Source organism: Giraffa tippelskirchi, chromosome 11 (assembly GCF_054371585.1).
Source record: "Giraffa tippelskirchi isolate mGirTip1 chromosome 11, T2T-mGirTip1v1.2.pri, whole genome shotgun sequence".
Lineage (NCBI taxonomy): Eukaryota > Metazoa > Chordata > Mammalia > Artiodactyla > Giraffidae > Giraffa > Giraffa tippelskirchi.
Window position 1 is genome coordinate 51,992,817 of NC_137285.1, and position 17,168 is coordinate 52,009,984.

At 41.1% G+C, this 17,168-nt stretch overlaps 1 protein-coding gene across 1 annotated transcript in view; it reads left to right on the top strand.

The window, feature by feature from the left end:
* IL15 (interleukin 15) overlaps window positions 1–17,168 on the top strand; it is a 318,782-nt gene that overhangs the window by 35,128 nt on the left and 266,486 nt on the right. Inside the window, exon 7 of the mRNA XM_081543549.1 lies at window positions 15,679–15,792. The gene's annotated coding sequence lies outside the window, so the exon portion shown is untranslated. The remainder of the gene's footprint in view (window positions 1–15,678; window positions 15,793–17,168) is intronic.

The window sequence follows — 17,168 nt, forward strand, 5'->3', positions numbered from 1 at the left end:
TGCATTCTGCCTCTCTCCCCCCACCCTAGCTCCGGGATACTTATAGAAGTGGCTGATCACTCCAGTATTGTTTTCCTGGACCCAGAAATTTACATTTGAAAGGCTGGAATCTGTGATGGCTGTGACTTCCTTGTTTACTTATGTGACAAGAAATATTTCATTTCATATATGGAACTGGGTATATAGAACATTTTTCTCATTGCAGAAATTTCTATTGGATGGTGTTGATTTAAAACAAGCAATTGTTGGCAAAAGTCACGGAAATGTAGACATTCAGAAATTGTCTGCACCAAGAAAATTGTAGCACCTAGCACAATGTTGGCAAATAGGTTTATTGCTGAGTAATATCATAGATCTATTACATATATAAATATGTATGTGAAACAGGAAGGTAGCAGGCAGGGCACAACCTTTAAAAGAGTAACATAGCCATGACATAAACTGATTAGAACTGTTGCAGGAAGGGGGACCCCTTCCAGGGCCTGAAACTGGGCTCTTGTCTAATCCTTGGAAATGAGTTGTCCAAGGAGACACATGTGCTGACAAAGCAAGAGATTTTACTGGAAAAGGGCACCCTGATGGAGAGCAGTAGGATAAGGGAGCCCAGGAGAACAGCTCTGCCAACTGGTGCGAGAAGGATTCTGGGAGGTGGTAAGACACGTGGTGTTTCTTTCTGACCTTTCCCAAACTCTGGTGGTGGCTTATTAGTTCCGTGTTCCTTACCAGGACCTCCTGTCGTAAAACAGCTCATGCAAATGTTACTAGGGAGCCTGGCCAGGGTGAGTGGTTTCAGTGTGTTTCCCCTAACAGAACCAAATAGGTACAAGATGGTAGATAAATTGACTTCCACCAGACGTTGAGCATCAGTATAGTTCTTGGTAACACATCAACAAGCTAAGTGACATACCCACACCTGTGACAGTTCTGAGGCTAATCATAAATCCCCAGGAATCCCCTCCCCCAAAATAGCTGGACTGTTCCTCCCACTCATTAGTCAATATGAAATTATCCACCCTTATACAAACTGACACCCCATACCCTGTTGCCACTCTCACCTTCTGAGATGACTCATACTCTGTGGAATGTTTTTCTCTCTATATAAATCCATTCTTACCTATCACTTTGTCTCTCACTGAATTCTTTCTGTGATGAGACATCAAGAACCTGAGCTTCAGTAAGTCCTGAGACCAGGTGTGTGATCTCAGTTAAAAGACCATGGATTCAAGTCCCAGTCTGAGTTACACAGTTTCATACGTGTATTTATATATTTATATGTATTTATAAATTTTCTCTGGAGAATGTTGACTAATGTACCAACAAAGAAAGGGAAAACATTCTTGGTAAATAATAGAAAGGTAATATTTACCCCTTGGATTTCCTTTCTTTTGCATCTTAACTTGTGAAGCTCAAGGAGGAAAGTAATCCAGTTAGGGAGGCAGGTGTTTATCTGTAAAGCAGGGAAAACTGAAAGGGTCATAGATACCCAAAGTGAGAAGATTGTGCAAATATACAAGGGAAGGAAGATATGGGAGTTATGTAATAAATGACAAGTTTGGTAAAAAGGAAATTCCCAAATAGCAAAAGAAATATAATAATAAAAGAAGAAACTGAAAATCATAATTTAAGGAGAATCTTAGGCATTTAAAAATATGATTGATTACTCTCAAGATGCCTGGCTAGTGACTTAGTGTTTGAAGAATCCCATTACCTTGTTTAGAATAAAAATGGCTGTACCAGGGTCTTTGTAAGGAATAGTTTCTGTGCTCTAGGACCTGAGCTATAGATCTTGATGAAAGATTTGAAGCTCCCATTTAGCCTGCACCTTATTTTTTAACTGCAATTTAACAGCATATAAAAGACCATTGACTCATCAGCATGTGCAAACAAATAAGCAAACACTCATTCTTTTTCATGATCAAAGAAATAAACAAGAGTGGTATTAATTATCTGGCTAAAATAAATTATAATAAATGCAAACTCATTACTGTTGAAATCAATGCATGCATAACAGAAGGTACATTTACTGAAGTCAACATGCTTAATTACATTTGGAGTAATAAAAAGAGTAGGCATGAAGTCCAGTGTCTCTTGAGCCTAAACATTAATTTTGATCTAATTTTCTTTTCCTTGATGTTGAGAAAATGAAAAGGCAAATAAAATTAAGAGACCAATGTTCACTTCATTAGCTTTGTTAACAGGGGATTATAAGCTGCTTGTACCACATTGTGATCATTCCACACTGTGATCCAAGAAAAGTTCACTTGATATAAAAGCCAGTAATGTTATTATAAGAATAAAGGTAGCCATATGGCCTTTCTCATTCTATAAGAGTGCAGGAGACATACACAATGCTACAGAGTCACAGTGATAAGGACAGAAGGTACACAAAGTTTAGAGACTGTGGAAGGAGAGTGTCTTTGCCAGCTCCAGCAGCTGTAACAGAATACCATAGACTGGGTAGCTTAAACATTTATTTCTCACAGCTGTGGAGACCAGATGTCCAAGGTCAAAGTACCAGTACATTTGGTTCCTGGTGAAGACCTATGTCCTGGCATACAGACAGCTTCATTCTTGCTGTGTGCTCAGATGGCCTTTCCCGCATCCTGGCAGTGTGATCAAATGCTCTTTCCTGGGAGGGACAGAGACTGAGATAGACAGAGATAAAAATAAGAGAAAGATTGAGAAATAGAGATAAGAGAGATAGAGCTTCCTCTTCTTAGGAGGGCACTAATCACATCATGGTGTTCCACCCTCATGACTTCATTTAAACCTAATTATCTCCCAAAGGTGAAGTGAAAGTGTTAGTCACTCAGTCTAACTCTTTGAGACCTCATGGACTATAGCCCACCAGGCTCCTCTTTCCATGGAATTCTCTAGACAAGAATACTGGAGTGGGTAGCCATTCCCTTCTCCAGGGGATCTTCCTGACTCAGGGATCAAACCCGTGTCTCCTGCATTGCAGGCAGATTCTTTACCATCTGAGCCACTAGGGAAGCCCCTCCCAAAGGTTCTACCTCCAAATATAATCCACGTTGAAGGTTAGGACTTCAGTGGATGAATTTGGGGGTGAAAAAGACATTCAGTCCATAACAGAGAGTCTATTCTTATGACACTTAAGCTTTTGTTCAGGACTTTACTCTTTTACCATCTCTTTCTCTTACCCAAATTATGTCCAGATTTTTATTTATTTATTTTGCTTTACATTCTTGGATACTTGCTGTCAGCACTGGGGTTTTTGTGATCTAGCTTAGCCTTTCTGGTATGGTTTACCCACTAAAATATGAACTCTGACTCAGACATCTTCACTGCACCTAACAGCGTAATGTCGGGCAAATAGATATATTATTGAGTAAATATCTCTGGTGGCTCAGACAGAAATCAGTCCTGAATATGCATTGGAAGGACTGATGCTGAAGCTGAAACTCCAATACTTTGGCCACCTGATATGAAGAACTGACTCATTGGAAAAGACCCTGATGCTGGGAAAGGTTGAAGGCGGGAGGAGAAGGGGATGACAGAGAATGAGATGGTTGGATGGCATCACCGTCTCAATGGACATGAGTGAGTAAACTCCGGGAGCTGGTGATGGACAGGGAAGCCTGGCGTGCTGCAGTCTGTGGGGTCGCAAAGAGTTGGACACGACTGAGCGACTGAACTGACTGAACTGAACTGAACTGAAAGCTAACACTAGTAGGCTATCCTATGCCAATACACCAGAAGGAGGCCTTTGTAATGTCCTGGAGGAAATTTGACTGAGCCCAGTGCTGTTTCATAGATGCTATCAAAAAGTAGGAAAAGAGTCTGATTCTTTTTCTTATGTAGAATGAAGAAGTTGAACAATACATCCCCCTAAAACTGATATTATATATATTAAGGAGAAGCAGTTAACATGTTGGGTAATTAAGAGAATTTTCTGCTCTATCTGTCTTTATATTTCTTATTATATAACTTCCTGCAAAGTTGATAGTTTCCTGGTAGTTTTACGGCAGAAATCTGAAGACATTTAAATGGAGCCCAGGTATTCCAGTTGGGTTAGTCCAATGGTTCTAAGCTTGAGACAGTTTTCCCCCCTGGATCCCAATCCTTAGACACATTTGACAATGTCCATAGACACGTTGAAACCATATGAGAGTATGTTGCCTACCTAATGCCCCATCAAGCTCAAGTACTTTGATAGGTCCTAAAAACAAGGACTTTCTCTTACATAGCCACACTGCAGTGATGCAGATCAGGAAATTAACATCAGTACATTACAACTGTAGTTCAGAGACTTTATACAAATTTTGCCAATTATGGCAAAAAGATCTGGGTCAGAATCACCTGTTTCATTTAATTGTCATGTCTCTTTAGTCTCTTTCAGTCTCAGGCATTCCTCAGTCTTATCTTGATCTTATAACTTGGCACTTCTGAAGATTACAGGTTGGTTCATTTTTTAGAATGTCTCTCAGTCTGGGTTTGTTTGCTGTTTCTTTATGATGAGATTAGAGTCATGCTGTGTTTACTTTCCTGGCATCATTTCAGGTGGTGCCTGGTTTTCATTTGTCCCAACTCTGATGGTGTTTGCTTTGATGACTTGATAAAGGTGATGCCTTCAAGTGCTTTGATCACTTGGTAAAGGTGATGCCTTCACCCAACATAAATATTTTGTAGGAAAGTACTTTGAAAGTATGTGTGTGTTTGTCACTCAGCTGTGTTCAACTCTTTGCGACCCCATGGATTGCAGCCCATCAAGCTCCTTTGTCCATGGAATTCTCCAGGCAGGAATACTGGAGTGGGTATCTATTCACTTCTCCAGGGGATCTTCCCAACCCAGAGATCGAACCTGGGTCTCCTGCATTGCAGGCAGATTTTTTTTACCATCTGAGCCACCAGGGAAGCCCATCCCATTGTCAGACTTTCAGTTTATTCCTTTATATATTTCTATGTGGACTTACGGAATATTATTTTACTCAGTGGGTTATAATTTGTTATTATCATTATTCATTTTTATTCTCTACTCATCCCTGATTGGCCAGTGAGCACCCAGTCTTGTTATCTTTTGTATTCTTTTAACATATCCTTCTTTAAGCCTTTCCTTATTTTCTGGCATAAGATGTTCCAGGCTTCTTTGGACTGATTTATGTCCCCCCAAGAATTCATATGTTAAAGTTCTAGTCCTCATTACGTTGGTATTTGAAGGGGGGGTCTTGGGAAGATAATTAAATTTAAATGAGATCATAAGGGTGGGTCCTCATGATAGGATTAGTTCAGTTCAGTCATCTCCCACTCTTTGGGACCCCATGGACTGCAGCACGCCAGGCCTCCCTGTCCATCACCAACTCCTGGAGTTTACTCAAACTCATGTCCATTGAGTCAGTGATGCCATCCAACCATCTCATCCTCTGTCATCCCCTTCTCCTCCCGCCTTCAATCTTTCCCAGCATCAGGGTCTTTTCCAATGAGTCAGCTCTTCGCATCAGGTGGCCAAAGTATTGGAGTTTTGGCTTCAGCATCAGTCCTTCCAATGAATATTCAGGACTGGTTTTCTTTAGGATTGACTGGTTGGATCTCCTTGCAGTCCAAGGGACTCTCAAGAGTCTGATTCAAAAGCATCAATTCTTTGGTGCTCAACTTTCTTTATAGTCCAACTCTACATTCATACATGAGTACTGGAAAAACTATAGCTTTGACTAGATGGACCTTTGTTGGCATGGTAGCATTAGCGGCTTTATAAAGAGACCAGAGAGCTCTCCCTCTCTCTGCCATGTGAAGACATTGCAAAAAGATAACTGTCTGCAAGCCAGAAAGTTCTCCGACCAGAACATGAAGCTAAATTGCCTGGCACTCAGGTCAAGGGACTTTCCAGCTTCTGGAACTATGAGAAATCAAATTTCTATGTTTAAGCCACCCAGCCTAAGGCATTTCATTACGGCCACCCAAAGGGCCTAAGATACAGGCCCTTACACTGTCCCAGGTCTGGAACCCAGTGACTAATCCCCTCAGCTGTTGAGAACTCTGGACAATAGAGCTTTTATTGTTTCCCTGGAATTCACTTCTTGCCTAGGGGCTTTTTGCCCCAGACTTGAAAATCCATCTCATTCCCACAGGGTTCTCACTTCTATCCTCCAAATTAATATGAACAGAAGTCCTCATGAACCCAGTGAATGCCTTGATATGCTTTAGCAATATGCTTACTTTTCCAGGTCAGTTTTTATCCTCACAGGACCTCTCCTGGGGCTCTGTGTTGGAACTGTGAATTTTGGCTGGAGCTCTAGATAGTGCACTTGTGTGGCCAGCTGGCAGGTACGTGAGCCTCGGGGCCCTCCTGGCCTCACGCTGTGCTTGGGGGCTGAGCAGCCCAGCCCGCTGGGTGTGGGGCTGGCCTTGGCTTTCCCCACTGAGTGAGAACAAAAGGGCAGGCTTGGGAACACAGGTACCATGCCAGCGGAATTAAAAAGCATCCGAGTCTAGTTTCCACTTTGCTCATGGCTGTTTCCAATTAGATATTCATTTGGAATCCAGCGTGAACTACCCTTGAGATGGTGGGAAGAGGTTGGATATCATTTTTTTTTGCTTTGGTTCTCTTCCATACAGGTTTTCTTCAGAATTCCCTCTTCATCAGCCTTGTTGCTTGCTATAATATATATTGTGTTAAATATAGTAGAAACACTTTTAGACAGGGAGAGGGTGTCAAAAACTCTAACTAACTAGTTAAGAATTTACTGCCATTCATAATATATATGTATATTCTCTTTGTTTTTATTTATATAAATATATATATGTCAATATGGTTTAAGAAATCAGGGACAACCACATGAAAGCTTTTTGGTGTGGGGGCTTTTAACAGTGTAAGCAATCTCCAAATTCACTGGAGACTTCCTTAGTAAATTGTATTTATTATATTCAAGTGGAAGTCACACCAAAAAAACATTGTATCTGGCAGGATTGTTATGGGTATTTTCACAGTGCAACTCTTCCTCATATGGATTTCCTTGCTGACTGAGATCTCAGAGTTCAGAATGACGGGGGCCATGGTAAAGGGATTCTAAAACAAAATATGAGACATTTGAAGATGGAGGGTCCGAGCCTTGCCTTCCCAGGACTACCTGAGGGCTCCAGCTTTCTAGCCCAAAGACGTGGATTTCTAAAACCACTTAAAAGTTGTAAAGATATGTCCCCTGGAACAGGAACTGGAATGATATTGGGCTGGCCAAAAGGGCGTATGGAAACCTGAACAAACTTTGTGGCCAACCCTATTCTATAACGTCAAACTTATGTTTTATTATCAGTATTATGATAGATTCATTTTCTTCATTTCTGTGATAGAACTAGGATTTGGTGAATGAGGGGTCAGGGTGAATGTGTTAGTAGACAGGAATAGAGCAGGAAATCAGTTCCATAGAGTGGGTGACCTGCTTACATGAAGATATATTTGCTAGATGCCTGAGTGGGGGAGTCTGCATAGTATAAAGTCACTGAGCATCTGTGGAGAGAGAAGAGGAAGGGATTTGATTTGGTACAGGGTTAAAGACTTCACAGCCTGGTAGAGAGATCACTTGAACATGGCCGTCAAATAAAGTCTGATATTCTCTTGAAGAGCCAAGGATGTGAGCAGTTTCCAGGGAACTCAGCATACACCTTGCTATTGTGTCACTTGCAAAGGAACCTTATAATATTTGTAGTCTTTCTCTGAGGTTGTTCAGTTTTGTTATATTTGTGATGGTGTAACTGCAATTTAAATAATTGCTCTTTTTATCAGGCACCGTACTGAAAGGTTATTTGCTGAATCACGAAAAGACGGCCGGGATTCATGGCCTCCGGAGGAGAGGAATTCAATCCAGGGCCAGAGATGAGGCTTGATCGCTCAGAGCTTTTGTGCAATAGAGTTTATTAAAGTATAAAAGGGATAGAGAAAGCTTCTGACATAGGCATCAGAAGGGAGCAGAAAGAGTACCGTCTTGCTAGTGTTAGCAGTGGAGTTATATATTCTAAGATAACAGGATTAGCCAGAAGGTTTAATCCAGTCTGTCTTTCAGGCAGGATACATTATTGTTATAATCCTTGTAAAGACAGACCTACTCCCATAATTTACATTTTAAGATAACAGAATTAGTCAGAAAGTTTAATCCAGAGACTGTCCTCGGGTGGGATACATTGTTATTATATAATCCTAAGGAATGTAGCCGGAGAAGGCAATGGCACCCCACTCCAGTACTCTTGCCTGGAAAATCCCATGGATGGAGGAGCCTGGTAGGCTACAGTCCATGGGGTCGCTAAGAGTCGGACACGACTGAAGCGACTTAGCAGCAGCAGCAGCAGCAGCAGCTACATTCCTTGCTGCTGCTGCTGCTGCTGCTGCTGCTAAGTCGCTTCAGTCGTGTCCGATTCTGTGCGACCCCACAGACGGCAGCCCAACAGGCTCCCCTGTCCCTGGGACTCTCCAGGCAAGAGAAAAAGTTTGTCCTTTCTTCCTCCTTCAGAATTCCAGAACCCTCTCTCCTTGGGGACCCCTAGACTTCTTATCAACCTGCCTAGGAAATGACTTTCTAAATACCAACAGATGATACTCTCTCATTGATTCCATGTAACATTCCTGTGAGGTAGGTTTTATCACCCACGTATCCACATTTTATACATGAAGAATCAGATCTTAGAAAGTGAAATGAAATTTAAAGCTCAAATTAGCATAGTAGAACCAAGATTTGACCCAGATCTGTGTGATTTCAAAGGTCATACTTTATTACAAAGAATTAGAGCTCAATGTTGCCTCCCACTATGGCCCTTCCACTTTTTTAAGGTCATAGGTCATGGTTATTGAGGATTTTGTCTCTTTAAAAATTCTAGACTCTGACCCTATCCTTATAAGCACTACATTCTAACTAACTGGGGTGACCAGTGGCTTGCTATGTCAGTTAACTTTTGCTATGTAGTAAACCACCTTAAAAGCAGAGACATTACTTTGCCAACAAAAGTCCGTCTAGTCAAGACTATGGTTTTTCCAGTGGTCATGTATGGATGTGAGAGTTGGATGGTGAAGAAAGCTGAGCGCCGCAGAATTGATGCTTTTGAACTGTGGTGTTGGAGAAGACTCTTGAGAGTTTCTTGGACTGCAAGGAGATCCAATCAATCCATCCTAAAAGAGATCAATCCTGGGTGTTCATTGGAAGGTCTGATGTTGAAGCTGAAGCTCCAATACTTTGGCCACCTCATGCGAAGGGTTGACTCATTGGAAAAGACCCTAATGCTGGGTAGGATTGGGGGCGGGAGGAGAAGGGGACGACAGAGGATGAGATGGTTGGATGGCATCACCGACTCGATGAACATGGGTTTGGGTAGACTCCGGGAGTTGGTGATGGACAGAGAGGCCTGGCGTGCTGCAATTCATGGGGTCGCAGAGAGTCGGACACGACTGAGCGACTGAACTGAACTGAACTGAAACCACCTCCAAAACTAGCGGCTTAAAAACATAACTTTAGTTCATAATTCTGTGTGTTGGCAGTCTGTTTGGGCTTTTGGGGCAGTCTACGTGATCAGGGAAGGCTATGTGATCTTCTCGGCAGGACTCTCTGTTTGGGAGCTCAGCTTCAACCACAAGGGTGACCTTATTCCCCAGGCTTGTGATTTCTTTAGAAGTTCACCTGAGCTTGTCACACAGCGGCAGAGGGCTGTTAAGAGCACCAGGAAAGAGAAGCTTGGAGGTGTCAGCACTTTTTAAGTCTCTCTTTGTGTCACCTTCACTAATGCCCCATTGGTCAAAGCTAGTCACACAGCCAACCTTAATTTAAAGAATGGAGAAATAGAGTTTGCTATCTAGAAGAATCTGCAACATCTTTTTGTAAAGTTATCACACTGTGATGTGATGAGTGCAGGGATGGGGAGAATCTGTGATTAGTTAAAAAAACTACCTCATTGCTACCTAATTCTTTCCAGTTATTTTAGAAATTCTTGGTACTTCCTATGAAGGAAAACCAGACAAAAATTGGGGTTATGTAATAGAATACATTCATCATTATTGGATATAGACTCACAAATATGAAGCCCTGTGGCTGGTTGGTCAAGGAGTGAAAAGTTACTCATTATTTACTGAAGCAAATGAAAAAAAGCTCGATTGACATAGTCACTACTCATGTTTCTTTACAAACTGCCTCTTTTAATTATAAGGGGGATTCTAAAAATTGCTTATTACTACTGTGTTTTGCTTATCATTACTATGTGTTTTGCTCATCACTAGTATGATAATTGCTTATCACTTCTCATCCACTGAGGAGAAGGGGATGACAGAGGAGGAGATGGTTAGATGGTATCACCCACCCCATGCATATGAGTTTGAGCAAGCTCCGGGAGTTGGTGATGAACGGAGAAGCCTGGGGTGCTGCAGTCCATGGGGTCACAGAGTCAGACATGACTGAGTGACTGAACTGACTGACTCTGTGTGAAATTGATAGCCTGTGGGAAGCTCCTTTATGGCACAGGGAGCTCCGCTTGCTGCTCTGTGATGACCTAGGTGGATGGGAGGGGTGTGGGTGGGAGGGGGGCCCAAGAGGAAGGGAATATATGTATACATATAGCTAATTCACTTTGTTGGACAGCAGAAACTAACACAACACTGTAAAATTTAAAAAATTGCTTATAAGTCATGTATGAATTTTCACAAATGACTCTCGTAAAGGTACTCAGAAAAAAAAAATAGCCTTTGTTTCAACATACTTTGAAACCCAAGTAAGTCTTATTTGAGCTTTGGATTTTCCCCACAAAGATGAAAAAGTGGGTGATTATGTAATTTAGAAAAGTTTGGAGAAGCCAACTTTTTAAAGGAAATAATGAAGAACTGTCCCTTTAGGAAGAAAAGTTACCATCAAATGCCATAGGGTAAACAAATTACTACCACAAGAAGAGAGGTATTGTCCATCAAATGAACAAAAAGGGACTTCCATCAAGATTTTGCACCTCTGACATTTGTTGGTTGGTTACATGGCAGAAATATTTTCAGTGCAATTTTCCATTTCTTCATTGTGTTTGTGATTAGATCTGTTTCTCTCTTTCTGCTGTTTAGTTGCTAAGTCATGTCCGACTCTTTGCAACCCCGTGGACTGCAGCATGCCAGGCTTTCCTGTCCTTCACTATCTCCCAGAGTTTGTTCAAATTCATGTCCATTGCATTGTTTCATCTTGACTAGGGAACTAAGGATCCATTCACATAATGGCCAGAAAATTTGAAGTACAAGCTTTCTTATCTCTCTGCTTTGGTTTTCTTGGCCAGAAGTCATTCCTTTGAGGGTAATGAACTGCCTAGCAATTAATCCTTGTCAACAGGAGATACTTTATGATACGAAATAAAAATAAAATCCCATACTGAATATACAGGTGATTTGAAGTATGAATGTGTTTCTACATATATGTCTATGGGAAACCATAAAAAGGGATTATAAACTGTGAACCCAAGCTTTTCTTGACCTCCAAATCAGAAATGTGCCCCCACAAAATTCTAAATACATATGTTATCACAGTTTAAAACTTGGCTTTCCAGTTGTTTTAACAACTAAATACTACATGTTTTCCCCCTGTGGTAAAATAATAGGCAAAGAGATTTAGAATAAGCTTTAGAAATTGTTGTTTTAGCAAACCTTAGTTTTGAAGAGTAGAACTCTTACATCAAGTAAATTAATAATTTTTTGACCTTGAGATGATGATGAATGAAACATTTGAGAGTCTCTTGTGGTTTTTGTGAATCACATACTATTGGCTGCAGGTCCATTTTCTCAACATCATTTTGCCAAAAGCAAGTTTCCAGAAGCTAGTTTGCCAAATTATATTCTCTTACATGGTAAATTTCCAGTGTGGACAACTTTTGGATGGAGTGGAATCCATGTTGCTAACCCCACCCATAACCTCCATTCCTGCTGCCATGGCTACTCTGTGCATATGCCCATTGGGTAATAGCAGAGGGGCTGGGGAAGGAAACTTAGTGATGTCCAGAGAAAGTGGTCTTCCAGTCCACCTGGCTATTGAAATCCTCCTTTGTTGGGGTCATTCTTTGGTGAGCATTATACAAGACACAAATATCTTCACATTCTATGCTCATTCATGGAGATCTATCCACTTCCCTCTTACCCAGACCTCATTGATGCCAATTTCCCAATTGTATTTCCTCCAGCCAAACCATTAGCCAGATAGCCCATGGTTTGCTTGCTTTCAGGCAAAATGAGTGATCTGGTTCAGTACTCACAATTCTGCCTGCTGGGTTTTCTGTTCACCACAATCCTGCAAAGTTGTCAGAAATGGGGCTGTAGGGGAGCCACAGCTCTCCTCTTTCAGGTGATTGCCTGTATATTGTGCAGAACCATCCATCTATAAACCAAGTCTAGTTTTTTTTTTTCATAGGAAAGCTTAGGAAACTTCATATGAACCATGGGTGTGGGTTGAGATAAAGAACGCAAATAATAGGGACTATGCAACTTATGCCTCTGGGCCTGTTCTAGTTCAATTTCATCTGTGTGCTGTATGCTTAGTTGCTCAGTTGTGTCCGACTCTTTGTGACACCATGGACTATAGCCCGCCAGGCTCCTCTGTCCATGGGGATTCTCCAGGCAGGAATACTGGAGTGAGTTGCCAGGCCCTCCTCCAGGGGATCTTCCCAACCCAGGTATTGAACCCAGATACCCTGCATGGCAGGCTGATTCTTTACTGTCTAAGCCACCAAGGAGGCCCAATTTCATCTATACCACTTCCATTTTATGATGGAGTGCGTGCTCGACTTTCTGTTTTGGTGAGTTAGACCAGGGGTCTCCAATCTCTTGGATCTAATGGCTGATGATCTGAGGTAGAGCTGGTGTAATAATACTAGAAATAAAGTGCACAATAGATATATGCTTGAATCATCCTGAAACCATCCCTCTATCATGATCCCGTCTATGGCAAAATTTTCTTGCATGAAACTGGTCCTTGGTGCCCAAAAGGTTGGGACCACTGGGTTAGACAACATCCAGTTCATGGTTGGCAGTTCAGATCACAAACTTGGTGGCCCATGGTCATGTGATCAGTCTCTATTAAAGCCCCAGTTAAAAGCTCCAAATTTACCTCTCAAAAAGAGAATAGTATATGCAAAAAAATGGTTTGGCTTTGCTTTAATCACTAGGGCTCTCTTTATTTACTTATAAGAGTCTGCCAAAGACTCCATATGACATCTTTATCTGCTAGTAATACTTGTGTGTTAGTCACTCAGTCATGTCCTACTCTCTGCGACCCCATGGACTGTAGCCCTCCAGGCTCCTCTCTCCATGGAGTTCTCCAAGTGAGACTACTTGAGTGGGTTGTCATTCCCTTCTCCAGGGGATCTTCCCTACCCAGGGATTGAACCCAGGTCTCCTGCATTGCAGGCAGATTCTTTACTGTTTGAGCCACTAGGGAAGCTCAATAATACTTGAAGCATCATCCAATCTGATGGGTTCTATAACTCATGTGGTGGAATAGCTTTTATGGAAGTGGGGACTTGTAATAGAGCCTTCTTTTATTTAGGGTCCTGTTCAAAAGTGTCAGCTTTCAGGTCCCTCAGTAGGTGGGTCTGAGTAACATGTCCAAAGGAATTATACATGGCCTCCAAAATTCAAAAAGGTCCACTAGACATTTTTAGTGTTAGACAGCGAAAGATGCCACCACTTGTTTTTCATCTTGAAAGGGATTTTACTCCTGTGGCTGACTCCTGAGTTCTTTGGGGTTTTGTTTTTTACTTTCTGGCATGCAAGTATTTTACTAATGTGTGTAGAGTGGTCACTACCTCCTGCTAAGTGGGTGCAATCAGCACAGTTTCATCAGTGTAATGGACCAGCATGATTCCGTTGGAATGAAAAAGCAATCAAGGTTCCTGCAGACTGAATTATGACAGTGCTAAGAGATCATTTAGCCCTGAGATAGAACAGTGAAAATATATTGCTGGCTATGCCAACTGAAAACAAACTACTTTGGATGGTCTTTACTAATAGGTACACCAAAAAAGATATAACATTTACCAGATCAATAGTTGTATAGCAGGTACTAGGGAATGTGTTGATTTGCTCCAGCAATGAAACCACATTTGTAACAGCAGCTGCGATTGCTTGATAATGTTTATGATAATCTACTGTTATTGTCTAAGATCCATCTGTCTTCTGCACTGGCCAACTAAGTGCCTATAGAATCTTTGCTTAGTGAGCTTACATCAGTCAATTCAGCTCATCCACCTTTGTATTCTGTACACTCTGACCCACACTCTTCAGATATATTATCAAACATATTCCTCAGTCTTCTATCAATATAAATTGGAAAAATCATGCAGTATTTTTTGGTATGTGTTTCATCTCTACATGACTCATACTTTGAATCTTCTTCTTTGGGACCTCCTGGTGTGTGAATCTAGAAGCCAAGAAAAGTAGCGGGAGTAGGTTGTGAGAAGGATCAGCAGTGCTGTGTAAGACAGCTATCTCAGAAGAGGGTAGTACAGTTTCCTCAGTCAAGAAGAGATTTTCAGGCAGGAATGGAAAGTCTAATGGCGAAGAAGGATCCTCAGATTTTAAGGTTTCATGGTTCAAGGTGTGCAACTTTATCGCAATCTAAGTTCCCATCCCAATTTTCAGTGTCCCATTCCTTCCAGTTAATACCCTAATTTTAACAAAAGAGGCCATGTGACATCAATAATTCAGCTTGTGTTATGTTATCCAGGTACAAATTACACATTGGGTTTCACTTTTTAGAAAACTTGACCCTAGACTAAGATTCTTACAGGGGTTAGACTTTAGGATATAGGAGCTTCTTTTAGGGCAAACATAGATGTTTTTAGCTCCCTAAGGTAAACTAGAAATTTAAAGCCCTGAGGTCCTCATTTTCATTCCTTAACTATACTCCTTATTTTCGCTAAAGTGTATAATAGCAAATAACTGGTCATTCAGAGTCTTGCCTTCTACAGGCTCTTACTGACAGGTGTCAGCAGATTCATTTGAGTGAATGTTTTGCTGTAGCATGCCACAGACTATCAGTGTCCTCTTCAACATTGGAGATAGGGTCTTCAATAGTTTTACATGTGGCCAGGTTAGGCAACCAATTCCAGAAAGTCTAGGAAAAGTGAACCAGTCCATCTAGCTCATCCTTAAGATTCTGTTCCTTTCATACCGCTCTTGGTACCAAATTCTGTATCAGTTAGAGTTACATCAAAGAAACACATTATATATAAGTTTGACTTTACATACTTGTGGGAGCTAGTTAAATCATAGATATAAGATTTTTGCTTTTGTTTGGTGCTGGAATTTGAAATCTTCAGGGCAGGCCACAGATAAACATCAGTAAGGAGAGGTGTTTACGAAGCAGAGAGGAGCCAGGAGAACCTGGAACCCCACAGCAGGAGCTGGAACTTGAGAGGATGACCTGGAGCCCATGTGGGCCTTAGGATGTGGGTGTCCTGCAGGAGCAGCAGCTGGCATTTTTTGTCATGGAGTTAAACACACATCTGGCTCTGGAGTCAGAGAAGCTGAAGGAGGAGTCAGGTGAGAATGCAGAGTGCAGGGCCTGGCTGTTATGTCATGCCAATGAAGTGCACCTATAGACAAGCAAAGTGCATGAGGACAAAGCGTCCATCCTAACCTCTCAAGCAAAGAAACAAAATGACTGCTGTTCCACTTCCACCTTCCTAAGGTCATGCAAAAATATTTTCTTTGTGTCTCACCCTAACTAGAAACAGAGAATATACCTTTGGGAAACATAGTTCAACCTGGCCGTGTTGACACATTACAAAGTCACCACACAGACTAAGGAAGAAAACCCATGTGATCATCTCAGTAAATGTCAAGTAAGTATTTGATAAAATTCAACATGCATGCATTTAAAAAACCCTCAGGGACTTCCCTGGCTGTTCACTTTTTAGGATTTCACCTTCTAATTCAGGGGGTATCAGTTCAATCCCTGGTAGGAAAGCTAAGATCCCACATGTCTTGGGGCCAAAAACCAAAACAGAAAACAAAAGTAACATTGTAACAAATTCAATAAAGACTTAAAAAGTAGTCCACATTAAAAAAAAACAACAACCCCTCATTAACCTAGCAACAGGAAGAAATGACCTCTGCCAATAAAGGACATTACAGTTTTCTCTTCCTATAAGTGCAGAGCAAATCAAGGGTATATGCTGTCACTGTTCCTATTCAACACCATACCAGAGGAATATGGATCAGCAAAGCTCTCAGGGAAACCATGAAAGACAAATAACTCGACTCAGCTCCTTTCTACTTGCATATGAAAGTCCCTGCCCTTTCTCTGGGGCCATCATTCTGTCCTCTTTTCTTTATCAAATATGTGATAAAAGATGGAAGAACTATTAGTTGTTCGCTAATATACCTAAGCTGTTATACCTGAAAGTCTTCCAGAGGATGAGACAGAGGCCTTTCAAAGGTCTTTACCTTAAATGTGTAGATATGGACAGATACAGTCTTGTCTCAGGATTTCTATCAGTGATTTTCAAACACTTTAATGTCTATGAAAGTAACGTGGGTTGCTTATTCAGAATGCAAATGCTTGTTATGTGTTCTAAATTATTCTATGCCCTCAAAAGCAAACAATTGCATTTCTTAACAAAATTCTCACAGTCTGATTTCTCACTACTTTTTTCTTGTTGTCCATCCTCTCTAAACAACCGGGATCACTGAGGTGATACTGAATTATAAGTGAATTTTCTGAGGTATAAAGTCGTGAATCAGTGGTGCCTCCTGTGGCATTTTATTTAGATGAGCAATTTTTTATAGCCTAGGATTCAAGTCTGTTGGCACAGAGAAGTTGACAAAGCCAAAAATAGATCATCCAGCATTTGGGAGAGAGTAAAAATTCATTCAAGCTCAGTAGATCTTTTTTTCTGTTCTGATTATTTAGAAAGAAAAAGTGGGTAAGAACGAGTAAAATGAATGGAATGAACATAGGACTCTTAAGATTAATGTGATTCATCCCCTATTATTTTTATTAAAGAAGAAACTGTACTTTGAGTATCAGTCAAAGTCTTCTGAATTCTAAATCTCATAGCAAAAAGCCTTTACCCACACAGAGTTGGCGACAGACATACATCAATAGAGATCTCTTTAGATCACATTGTCCTGGGTGTGTCTAATGCCTGAAAGATGGGCTCAACATTCTAACTGAATGGAAAGTGGAACTTCATGGCAATCATAAATTATCCCAACA